Genomic DNA, 13,314 nt, shown 5'->3' on the forward strand with positions numbered 1-13,314 from the left:
CAGAGTTCCTTGCCATATTAGAGACCACGTTTTGTAAATGGGGACTGACCTTTAGTTGTACCAACACCAGTGGGTGTCACTGTAATTTATTACTTCCTGGGATTTCCTCTCTGGTACTTCCCCAGCTCCATGGCCTTGTTGATCAGCTCAGCAGTAACAAAACGTGCCCACATATCCCGCATCACATCCTCACCCAGAGCAAGGGGAGCCAGACACCCTGAAATATGGAATGTGCATTAGCAAGCATGCTCCATAAAATTTTCAAAGCCTGAGACCTTTCCACAGCCTCACAGATTTTCCCATACAGCTTTCCACATTCCTGGTGTAACCCAATACAGGCACTGCAGGCTGAATGATAAAAAGAGAATCCTTCAGGAAACCTTGGGGAAAGTGGAGCCTCAGAATATTATTGGCTTTGCTCTGAATATTCCACAGGTGACTGAAGGCTGCACAGCCCATTTTTTCAAGATAGGAAGAAAAAGTAAAAATGGGACCAAAAAAAAAGTAACTAAAAGTATCTGGCAATGACTTCGCACCACTTTCAAACACTATCTTTTGTGAAAAATAAAAAACACTTCAGTACTTTTAGATCCTGAAAAAATCAGAAGCAGCATTTCAGCAGACAGATGATTTACTATTGGTTTTGCATTAGGTGCACCAATGTATTTTATTGCAAGTAAATAAAACTTAACTGCAAATCATGAGAGGCATGAAAAGACATTTCGGCTAACTGACTCACTTCCATTTTTTTTTTCTGTTTACCAGCTGTGACTTGTACATATATCCACTGCAGCCCCAATGTGCATCCAGCACTCAGAAAGCACTCAGAAAACATGAGCTTTGCCACAGGCAGCACACACCCACTGAGCAAAGCTCTGAGCAGCATTCAAACCACACAAAAACATCCCAGAGTGGAGCCAGGGCAGGTACACAGTGCCAGGCTCCTCCAGGTCAAACCCCAGGGGAAAGCAGAGCATCTTCAGAGCTGCTCTGCTTCCCATCAGCTGTCAGGGGCTCAGAGCTGGAGCAGGCTTCAGGCATTGCTGGGATGTTTTGACCACTTTGCAGCCTATGGAGCACAGGAACAGAGGGACAGGATTGCCTCACTCACAGAGTGACTTTTGTGGTGCAAATCCAGAGCAAAACCTGTGAGAGCACAGCCAGGAGCCCCGGCCAGGATGAGTAATAAGGACCTTTTGCACAGGCACTGCACGTAGTGAGAGCACAAAGTACACGGGGTTTTCAAACAAAATCATGCAGGATGGACCACGGCCTTTGTGCCCACACTAGAGCTGGGAAAGCTTCAGCTGGCACTGTTTGCTGTTGGGATCAAAGGAGGGAACGTGTACCTCCCAATCTTACAAAAACCTGTCCTATCTGTCACTCAAAATTATTATTGTTAAAATAAAACGAACGTGCAAGCACGTTTCTGACCATGGACTTGGGCAAAGAACAAAGAACTGCACTGGGTCATGCTTTGATCAGCTGCTACCCTTGTTTATGACTGGACAGCAAAACCAGATCTTATTGCCTCTGCTCCCACCTCACACTACTCTATGATGCCAACAAGATGACAGAACAGTGTTTCCAGGCTGGATCTTTAGGCAGGCAATATCTGCTGATTATTTTGAAGATTACTGCTGCTGTTGGTGATTTAAAAAAAAAAAATAAAAAATTGCAGGAAATACACTGAAATGCTGTGTCATAAAAAAAAAAAAAAAGATTTTGTGGTTTTTAGCATTTACTTAAATTTAAATTCTCTGCAAAAGGCGGAAACAGGTTCATTAATTAATAGATACCAAGTGCAATCTGACATCCACTCCATTGAGGTCAAGGTGCTGTATGACTAAGTTGAAATTCTGATACTTAGTACAAACCATAGGAGTGTCAACACTTGATTTAATCTGGGAAATTTTAACCCCTGTACTACAAAACAAAACCAACAAACAAACAAAAAACCCTATGATTTCCACTGATGGAAGTAAATGTTGGGAAGTAACTGACAACTGAAGAGATCACATTTTTTAGTGATTTTGCTCACCTATGGAATGCAGGGAGCTATGAGTTGCATAAGAGCTGTCAGGATTCCCAGCTCTCCTATAAATGAAATCAGGGTGATCTGAAGACAAGGCAACAAATACATCCAGGAAAGGTCTCTCCCTTTCCACACACAACACCAGCAGCATTGATCCTAGCCAGTGAGGAATTTCTGGGAGACACAATTTCCAGGTAATGGGCTGAGGGAGAATTTGGAAAGAAACAGCACCCCAGTTCTGCTGAAAAACTGTTAAGATTTATGAGGAAAAAAATTCTTTTACTTCCCAAACATGTCTTTATACTCTTGACCTAGAGAAACTGATAGAGACATGGATTTCTCAGAACACATCCATTTCTACATATAATTATATCAAAAAAGGTTACACATTTCAGTATCATTATCTGTAGAGCTCATTTGCTTGTTAATAATATTACTTTAACATGTAGATGACAGAAAATTAATTCATCACTAATAATCACGCACTATTTTGCACTGAAAGTAAAATTATCTGGCTTTAAGGTAGAGAACAATACTTTGAATAATTTTATATTTTTGGAATCCAGCCTGAAACTTCAAAATTTTTTCCAAAATACAACTGTGTTAATAAAAATCTCAAACTAATCAGCAGAGAAGTTACACATACTCTTAGCTGGAGAAAAACACCATGAGTAGAACTGGGGGAGACTAATTCCCCTAAGTACACCAGAAATGTGGTTAAGCATCCTTATCTTCATGTCCAGTAAATCTTTTCCTAACTGAAGAACAATCATCCTTGTGTGATTAAAATAAATTTGAATTTGTTTGGTTTTGTTTGGGTTTTTTTTACCAAGTAATCCACCATTTGAACTTTCCAATTAGTTCCCAGGAGCCAGAAAAATGTCTCATGCAACACTGCAATTTTTAAAATCATCTCTGAAGCTGACCAAGCCACCATGTGTTCACACAATCTCCACCAGCAGTTGAAGACCAAGCTGCAGAACAGGTGATGCCACCATGTGGGGCCTTGACTGCTAAATGAGGTCAACTGACAAGGCTTTATTCTGACGGAAGGGGGACAAAATGGAAAAAGAAGAGCCAAGGTTGGAGAGGAAGCTTTGGGAGGCTGAGCAGCAGCCTCACGGGCAAGCTTCTATTGTGCTGGGAAACACAAAGAATTTGACATCTTGACCTCTCCTAGGAGAAACCCAAGCAGCATCTCCAGAGCAGGCAGTGAAGCATGGAAGTGCACTGTCCACACAACAAAGAGCACATAAACCAAGACACACTGGATAATAAACACATAAACAGGGCCTTCCTGGGTGTCTCTGGGAAACCCCCACAGAGCCATGCTTTGAGATATCCTGTGAAAAGTTCTGAAAGGTCACAGAGACTGCTCCACAACCCTCCAAAAATTCACAGCTCTTTTTAGAGTTTTGTGGCTTGCTTCTCCATAAGACTTGGCTACAAGCCTGATTCTTGTATCAAGCAACATTAATGTTCCCCTCTTCCTCTTTATCCAGGTAAGGTGGCATTTTCTATTGTGGCTAAACAGGTCATTTATCTTTCAAAAGAGAAAGAGAAAATGAACATTTCTCCCCATTGGTATGGCTGCTAAAGGCCTCAGTCCAGAAACAAAGGTGGAAGCATTGATCACAACCATTCCCACTGCAGGGAATGAATCTCCATTACATCAGAATTAGTCCAGAATGACTTTTTGCTCCAGATGCATCCAGTGAAATGGGCAGCTCTGTTTACCAATGACTCCCTAGTCAGACACTCTCCATTCAACAGATTTGTGCAGTGGGGAATGCTTTGCTTGTGTGGAACACTTACCACCCCATTGCTCCAAGTTTCCTTCAAAGCAGTTTATGTCCCATTTTGAGCTTCATCCACTGTGTGCAAGCTGAGCATCTTTAGCTCCTCTAAAAAACAGCTTGAGTGCCTGAACTCTAAAAACAAATAACACCTGAGTCTCTGGAAGCCTGCTCAAGCAAATATATCCAGGCAATAACATAATCTGGGCAGTATTCTGAGTTGTGGCCTTGCCTGGTTTTGGGCCAGCAAAGAATGAACAATCAAACCCCATTATTCAAGGCTTTGACAAAACAGTCTTCAAAATGGGATGGATTTGAAAGTGACTGGTTTTCCTGCACCGATACCTTCACTAGTGGCTTCTTCTGTCAATTATACGACTCAGGGGAAGGCAAAGGGAAAAGACTTGACTGACCTGAGACCACTAACCTCGAATCCTGTCAAATGGGTATTTTGTAATAAATTTCTCCTCCTTAAATTGTAAATTCTCACATGCAGCCTGAGGAGAGGTAAGTAGGTTTTTTTCCTTTTTTTTTCAAGTTGGCAGAGGATCCCACTCATGGTCAGTTGCTTGGTAACAAGTTTCTCTGGCTACAACATAAATATTCCACATCTGAAATATTTGAGAAAACACTGTTTTTCCTAACTACATTCCACAGTACTTGGGCCACGGGGTTTCCCAGAACAGTCTAAAATGTTAACAGGGTTACACAAAGGACGACCTCCAATTAGACTATCACTCTATGACAGATACAGATCTGTCCCCGAACACAGCACAGCTCACATATTCTTTAAATAGCACATCAAACCTACTCCAGGGTCTGGAGCTCATGTAAAGTAGTTTAACTGCCTAGGAACAAATTAGCTGGCTGGATCCTGTGCCCTTTTAAACGTAGGCGTGGTGGGAGACATTTTGCAGGGACTGAAAAATCTGGAAGTGGCTGCGTTCGGTCTGAGGCGCCCGCCAAGGAAAGCACATCTAAAGACAGAGACAAGGGAGAGAGACACAAAACCAGGTATCTCACCACTAGGGATGCTCCTGGAAGTACCTGCTCTGTGTTCAGCATGGAAAGCGTTGAAGCCACGTGTCTGCAGGCAGCTCCCAGGTGTCCCTGCCATCCTCCTCTCCATCCTTTCAGCACTGCTTCGTCCAGCACACAGCCAGTTGAAGGCAGTTCTTCCAACCCTCTGAAAACATTTGTCCCAGTAATCTATTCTAAGTACCCCATAATGGACAGATTCTTATTTTTCAAACACAAAGAAAAATACTGTCTCTTGGACCAGTAGGGAAGAACCCTGCAGAATCAGCTAACTCTGCACCCTTTCCCATCAAAATGACAGAGGATGTCTTCAAAGAGACTAAGAATAGGACAAACATTTAGTGATGCTTCTTTAATATCCTTTTCAGCTCTCAGCACTCTGTAGCACAAGGATTTCCTGCACTTAACAGCCCTTGATGAATCCTTCTTCCATGAATTTGTCTTTATACAATGACTAGGGAGGAGAAACAACTAATTCTAGACTTCATGATTTGGTAATGATTCCCAGAAAAGAGCACTAATTATATGGAGTTTTAAAAAAAACACCTAGTGGCAAAGGAAAAGGTATTCTTGACAGCACAAAATAGAGAATCTCCACCTCATAATATCAGCTAGAAACTTGGATGAAGAGTTTTAAGGCTTGAAGGTTTTAAGGAAATGGGTCTAAACTCACGTGATATAGATCTAAGTTCAAGTATTCCTTTAAATACAGGACCCAGGTTTCAAACTCACCTGGGCCTTTCCAGAACAAAAATATTTAGACATGTACTACTGATATGCAGTCTGGGGATCAAAGGTCAACAAGCAAAATTAAAAATCTCCCACACATACTTAAACGCTGTGGATGTTTCCATTCTAAATAATTATTTTTAAAATTTCTTCATACACCCACAGCACTCTCATCTCAGAGCTGGAAACTCCACATCTATGGGATAGTCAACTGTGAAAAGAGTCTGGAAACTAACTGGGATTACACATATCTGGGCACTCACTAGCACCTTAGAGAGAAGGAACTATGGGTTTCTTCTTATACATATGGAAAGGTAAAGGTACTTTCCCTCCATTTTGTTATACTCATTTACCAAGGAGATTATTTTTCCAAGATATTCCAAGCCACATTTCTGGACAGGGTGCACAGTGGTTGCTTTATAAGTTCTTATGTTTTTTTCATTATCAGCACTTTGTCCCCTTTGCAGGAATAATTAATTTCCTTCTAATTTTCCTCCAATATTATGTGTGTGTTGCAGATGTTGATTAACACTTTGGCCATATCTGCATTATCTTGTTTTACAATAAAAAACCAAGCTGCAGTGTAATTTCTCATTTTGAATCTACTTCTTTTACACATCTTACTTCAGATTCTCAGAATTTAATTTCTCAGTGTAATGGTTAGTTTGTTAAACTGGTACTACTTTATTTGTTAAACTGACAATCTGCAGTTTATGGTGACTGGCAAAAGCAAACAGAAAATCAGCAAATAAGAAAATTAGACCCAGGATCTTCAGGTAAACAGCCACAAAACAAAGAATAAATATCTCTAAGTGTTTTCACTTAGAACTCAATGATGGACAAAGAATTAATTTCCTCATCAGTGCACTCAAAACTTAAGTCTTCCTAGAGCTCTAGGAGTCTATCACTCTATTTCTGGGATATTCAAAGCATTGTTTCTGCAAGCTTCAGTCCCAGAGCACTTCATCCTGTGCAACAAATGAGCAAAAGAAGCTGCCAGAATACTCAGGGAACAGAGCAAAAATTGCACATAAATCCTTAATTCTATTACTTTCTTAATGTCAGTGCTCAACTTTGTTGCATCCTGTTAATACAGCCCTATAGAGGCTCAGCATACAATGCTCCACCAGCAAAACCAGAAATTTGCTGACAGCCAAAAAAAGGGATGAGACTTAGGTTCCATGAATTATATCAATATTTTAAAGGGATAATGATCCAGCAAATGTTTTATCCAGTTCTTATCCCTTTGACAGTTCCCTGGACTTCCTTATTCCATGTTCAAAGCACTTTGCTAAATAAGTCTTAGCCTCCTAAGTCATGGACTCATAGAATGTTGTAGTTCACATATTTCCAACTCTGCTTTTGTCCTGTCTGCTGATAGTCCAAACTACACTAATTTCATCTAGTTTGTCTCCACTCTCACTCACTCCTGGAGCTAATTCTCCTACAGAGAAGGATTCTCCTACAGTTAATGAAGGGCAGTCCAGCTTGCCTTTCATTAACCATGCATGGCCCACTTATCCTCTTTAACTAAAACCTCACTTCAATTTCTTTTTTTCTCTGCCAGTTTCCTTATCCTCATTTCCCTGCATCATACCTGATCTTGTACCCCTTGAATCTGTGGTGGGTAGCTATATCATTTTCTTGATGTGAACAAGAGTTACATATCCCTGACAGGGCTAAGTAAAAATTACCTCCCAGAGTGGGACAACTACATTTTTTCAGAAAAAAAAAAAAAAATCCAATATTTTTGTAGCATGGGAAAAACAATGTATTTTTCTCTAGTCTTGTTCTTGGAAGACATGAAACTGTTCTGGCTGAAGAGAATTCAGACGGAGGCAGACACTGACTGAAACATGGAAAAATTTAGTTTGAAAAGCTGCTTTGACAAAGTTGTGAACAGCTGAAAATAGGCCTTTAGGGCTGGAAGTGCCTGGCAGCCTTAGCAGTAGATGGTGTTACAAGCCCTGCCTGCAGTGAACAGGCCACCCTATCAGGTCACCCACTTTGGTGACAATCAAGCATAACCCATAATTACGCCACATTTCTGGAGTAACTCTGTGTCCCTGCTAACCAACCAAGACAGGGCTTCTGCCATTTAATTGTCCAAGGATTTGGCACCTGGATGAATCCTGATAGGGAGACCCTCACAGCATTCCCTCATTCCCTGGGGCCGTGACACGGAACATTAACGCAGGTTATGGGATTTCCCCCAGATTACGAGGTGGCAGTTCATTGCAAACAGTTGGTGACTGGGCCCCCAGCTGTCCAGATCCCCTCTGCAAGGGTCAGTCATAGCCCTGTCTTGCGTCTCCAGCTTCTCCTTCCCGAATTTGGCTGTAATGGACCTACCTAAAGTAATTAGGCCACCTGTTGCATCGCCAGATCCGTTTCAGGGAGCCCTTCAGCACTCCGGTTTACGCGGTTTGACAGGAATTGTTCAAGTGGGTACCAGTGTAATGGCACTGCAAAATGAAATCGTGGCATTATTTTAATCAATAAATATAATTACATGCTCAGATGACCGTGAGCTTGTCTGTAATTAGTTCTCCATGCCATAATGCAGTCCATAAAACGCCAACTTTTTGCACATTACACAATATGGGATGGAATTGCATTTGCAGACGAACAGGATATTTACAATCAATTGAGTTTTTATAGCTCAGAAAAATCTTTTATCCTCAGTTTAAAAAAAAAAAAGTATCAGTTTAGATAGATCAGTTTATTAGAACTTGAAAATGGCTATTTGTTTTGGGAGCAAATTTGGTGTCATTGGTACCACTGGTACCACAAAAAAGGTCACCATAAAATAGCACAGTCCTAACACAAACCAATTCTGCATCCACACATCATACAGTTTTGGTTTTGGTTTAGATGTATAAACAGGTTTTATTTTAATCTACATATGCATATATATATACATATCCCCATCTTAGAGGTTCTTCACAATAATGTCTTCAGACAAAGAGTGAGAATCCATCTCAGTAGGTTAGATGGTAATTTTGGCCACTGCTCAGCATGTTAATGATATAAATTAATAAAAATGTACCAAATCTATTTATATGCAGTAGATTTTAATTCAACACACAAAAATACAAATTATTTTACATTAGTAAGGATTTTAATATCACGGTATTTCGCTTTCATTTTATTCTTTTTTTAGACATACCTTTGTTTCATGTCTTGAAAGGGGGCTCCACCCTATAATCTTCATTCACACTGTCTACAGCTCAAAACTGACATTAAGCACTTGTTTATTTTTAAATACATCCTTAAATTCAAAAAAACCCAATGGGGTATAAATATCTTTCAAATATCTAAATGTCAGCACAGTGCTCCATAGGATCACCCCAGGAAATACCAATGGACATTTTCACATCATACCACACTTAAAGGGCTTAAATTTTTATTATCTCCATGAAAAGAGATATGCAAAGATCTATGGGATCTCAATGTCCTTCATATTTTGCACTCTCAAAAGTGTGATAGCCCTAATTTTGTAATGCAGGATAAACAGGATGGCTTCCCACATGCTGCAGGATGGGATAACTATATGAATGCACAGAAATTAACCCAGTTGCTGCTCAAACTGCTTTGAATAAGGAGTTTAGTAGGCAACAAGATCTAAATTAACTTTTCAGTCAAAAATTTTATAATTATTAAATTAATTAAACATGCCTCAAAACACAGGTCTTCTAATAAAGTGCTTGGGGTTGCGGCCAGTTTTATCACCCTAGGACACAGAGCCAAATATTATGCCAAATAAAATTATAATCTTATGATAACATTATAATCTAAGGTCCAAGCCAAACGTTTTAGATCCATAAATACCAGTGGAACCAGCCCACAGTGTACAGGCCATCACAAGACCACACGCTCTGATTTACAGGGAAAACTTGGAATGCTGCCCTGCAGGAATAAACAAATCCAAGTTGTGAATTCCACAGCAGTGTCAGTTCTGACATCCCCAAAAGTTAAAGGCAGTAAAGCACAACCTCACCTGTACTGCTTCTCATTACATCCACACTTCCAAACAATTATTGCAAACATGACTCTGTCAAGTGCAGTTTCAATACGACTGAAATAAAGAATTAGAAGGTTTATTTCCTAAAGGCACTATCAATTTCTCCACAAGCTTTGTTTTGCACGCAACAGCTCAGAATAGAGATGATTAATTGAAAGAAGAAAAACGGATCACTGTGACTATTTCTACAGTTACTCATTATAAAAGGTATGTCTGAACATCAAGTAGACATTTCACTTTCCCTTTTTTGTTTGCTGGTGTTGGAGAAACAAAAAAAAAAGACAGAATTATCATTAAAATTAAGAATCAGAGAAACAGACAAGGGGTTAGTTACATCTACATATAATTTATTGTTGTCTGGCAGGATTTCAAACTCATGACACGCACCTTCAAGCATTACAGGCTGTTTTGTAGATTGGTCATTCACTATAAATAAAATCTGAGGCTGAAATCAATTGACCTGACATTTACCCTGTTCCGTTGCTAAGCACATACCAGCTCTGATGTCTGATTTTTAGGAAGCTTTAAAAGACAAAATGATAAGGGCAGATGAGCAGTTACTAATGACAACCCTGTAGGAGTGTGTGAGCCATGAATGGGCCAGAAATTGTGTATGGGAATACTGTAGGCTTTTACCTAGCTGAACTCTGATATCATCATGTGAGCTATCAAGAGATGCAGAAAGAAGTATATGAAGTGGTAATCTTCACTTTCACAGGAAATAGAAAATGATCAAACAAAAAAAGGGACTTTTAAAAATAATTTTAAAGAGTGACTGGGCCAAGGATAGTGCATTTCTCAGGCAACAAGGCAATACAATTTTCCCATCTTTACTGTAGAAAATTCAGCTCTTAAAAGACAGTATTACACTGAGTTGCAGTAAAATTTAGGTTGTTTGACTTGATACAACACCTGTTTTAAAGAAGACAGTTCACTTGGAAAAAATTATTTCCTTTTGCCAGGTAAGTTAACCAAGAAATCCCAAGTCACTTTGTCCTTGGGCAAGTAGTCAAATCCTTCAGTGTCCTAGTAGAGTGCTTATTTCAGGCTAGACATGAAGGTCCCTTGCAGGGCTTTGGTGTCAAAACCCACTCACATTGTCACTCCACCCATTGTTGGTGCTGAACCACAGCCAAGGTCAATCAGAAAATCTCTGAGACACAAATCTGCTTTCCAGGGAACAGATCCTCCCAGTGGTCCACCTTGTACTGGTATCCAGATACATCACTTGCTAAGAAATGTGAATATTTGGCAGGTTATGATCAGCTATGACCATTTAGCCAGTTTCAGATCTGACTGGCTGGGAGGAGCCATGAGGAATTTGGTAACCAATCAACCAGGCAGGTAAAAATCTGCTCCTGCCAGCCCACAGAGTGGCACGTGGGCACTGAGCACTCTTGGACTGCCCAGCAAGAGGGTTCCTTCCAGCTTGTCCACATCATTTAATTGGCAGAAGTCCACAAGTCTGTTCTCAACAGCAAATCCATGCCCAAGTTGGATAGGAAGTCATTTGACTCCATCAGTTGTCACTCCTTCCCCTCTGTCAGCGTGAGGCTTTCTGAAGGATCTTCACTTGGCTGCAGTCTCAACAGGTCATTTCTCTCTCATCAGATCCCAAGGTAAAAGCTGCTCTAGCTCCATTTACCTTATCCAGCTCTCCCTATTGTCAATTCAAATCTGAACAAGGCTTTTGAAGTCTCTCAGTCCTCTTTTCTTGTGTCAGGAAACCTCTGGGACAGTTTATAATCTATATAAGCACTAAGACAGGACCACAAAATGAATCGTATTAATATAATTACAACCAGCAAACCCATCAAAAGGACTGATTCCATATTTAAGCTAGAATAATGAGGTAATGTGAAAAAAATACTCTGGGAGATCTAATTATATAATGCTGTATTCAGTTCTGCACGGCCAGCCCAGCAATTCCTCTAACATTCCAATCAAAGTGATCTCACTAGCATGTGAGAGAAGAGTCCAGCTGACAGATTTGGGACATGTAACGTACTATTTAGTCAAGAGGCCCCATGTGCTATTCATAAAGAATTAACAACTCTTATATTGACAATGACAGTATTGTCAGAAGACCTTTGGAAGGGGGAAAAAAACCTCCATAAACTCTGTCTCTCTGTGAAGTTGGACTTCTTTTTTTTTTTTTTTTTTTTTTGGCCCCTCTTTTCCAATGCTGATGTAATCTCCAAACATCTCCAGCAGCAGCTGCTCAGCGAAACCAGGCACCTTCTCCCTAGTCCCTTTCAGCAGCACACGCAGCACTTTCCAGCTCCCTCAAGACAATCAGGGCCTTTCTTTCACCAATTAGCTATCACTTCAAGAGTCCTGCGCTGTCCAACGAGCTCTTAAGAATGGTCTTTGCAGGAAACAACACTGGAGGAGCTTTTTCTTTTTTTTTTTTTTTTCCCCTAGACAAATGAAAAGGGGAAGAAGGGGAGGGGGAAGAGGGGGAGACAAAAAAGCACAAGAAAAAACAAATCAGAACACAGAAGCTGTCCAAAATGCATCGCTCATTTAGCACATCGACAAATGCAGAAATGTCCCTCGACAGCCGAGGCTGGAGCAAAGCACGCACATACACAAAAAAATGCTCCCGCTTTCTTTAGGAGATAGTTTGTTTAGTCGAATATGTTTAAAAGGTTTCAAAGAAAGAAGTGCTCTTGTTACAGCAAGTCTGAGCCATAAAACTTGAAGGGAATGAAACTCCTGTAAGATTATGCTCTGTTTCCTTATTTGGCTCTCCAAATGTAAAGCAGCATTATTTGAAGTAGACACTATAGGAAAGAACTTGGTTTAGCTCACTTTAAATATAGATGGATTGATGAAATGAGTAATTACTGGAACAGCTAAGATCTTTTAGACTTACTAACTAGCAAACTCCTTTCCCCAGAAACCACACTTTCCGTCTAAAAAGAAATTAAAGCCTGATTCAGAGACATAAAGCTTTGGGAATTCTACATTCTTTTTCCCTTCAATTCAGAGCACAGTAATACCTTGAGGTCCTTGGAGGTGCCAAGTCCTCATTAGAACTAGCACAAACTCCAGGACCCACTTCAGAAGAAAACAAGGAACTTTTATTGATGTTTAAGCAATTCCTTGCCCGGGCCTGGACATGTACAGTTGTGAAGTGTAAAAGTGGCAAAAGTGGGAAGGATCAGCAGTAAGTGAAATGACTTGGATACGGTTCAAGCAATAGCCCAGCATCAGAGCTGCTTCCCCGGTTTTTAAAAATTCTGCATCAAACCAAATGTCACACCAAAATACTGAGTTGTCAGTATCCTCTCAAAGTACCACTATCTGGTCAAATTTGTCCTTGACTGGGGTAACCCCATGGAAGTCAACACATGGCCTACTACACAGCCAACAAAAACACATTTACACTGCAATTAAAAAAAAAAATTAAAAATTAAAAAAAGAAAATAATAGTCTGTTCCCTTTTATTGACTGTGTATCAGAAGAAAAACCCTGGGCTTTGTAAACAGTTAAATGGCAGAGCAAAGCAAGTACTTTCAGGGGTTTCAGGAGTTTGTTCACACTAATCGTTCTTCTCAACTACCACATGGATTGTTTAATGGAGGTGGAAAGAGCCAGAACTGACCAGATTGCTTAAAAGGCAGAAAGACTGACGTGTTGCCCTGTGTGCATTTATGAAGGAATGGGAATCAACTCAAATTCCTCTG

This window comes from Zosterops lateralis (assembly GCF_965231275.1).
Source record: "Zosterops lateralis genome assembly, chromosome: 6".
Taxonomy (NCBI): domain Eukaryota; kingdom Metazoa; phylum Chordata; class Aves; order Passeriformes; family Zosteropidae; genus Zosterops; species Zosterops lateralis.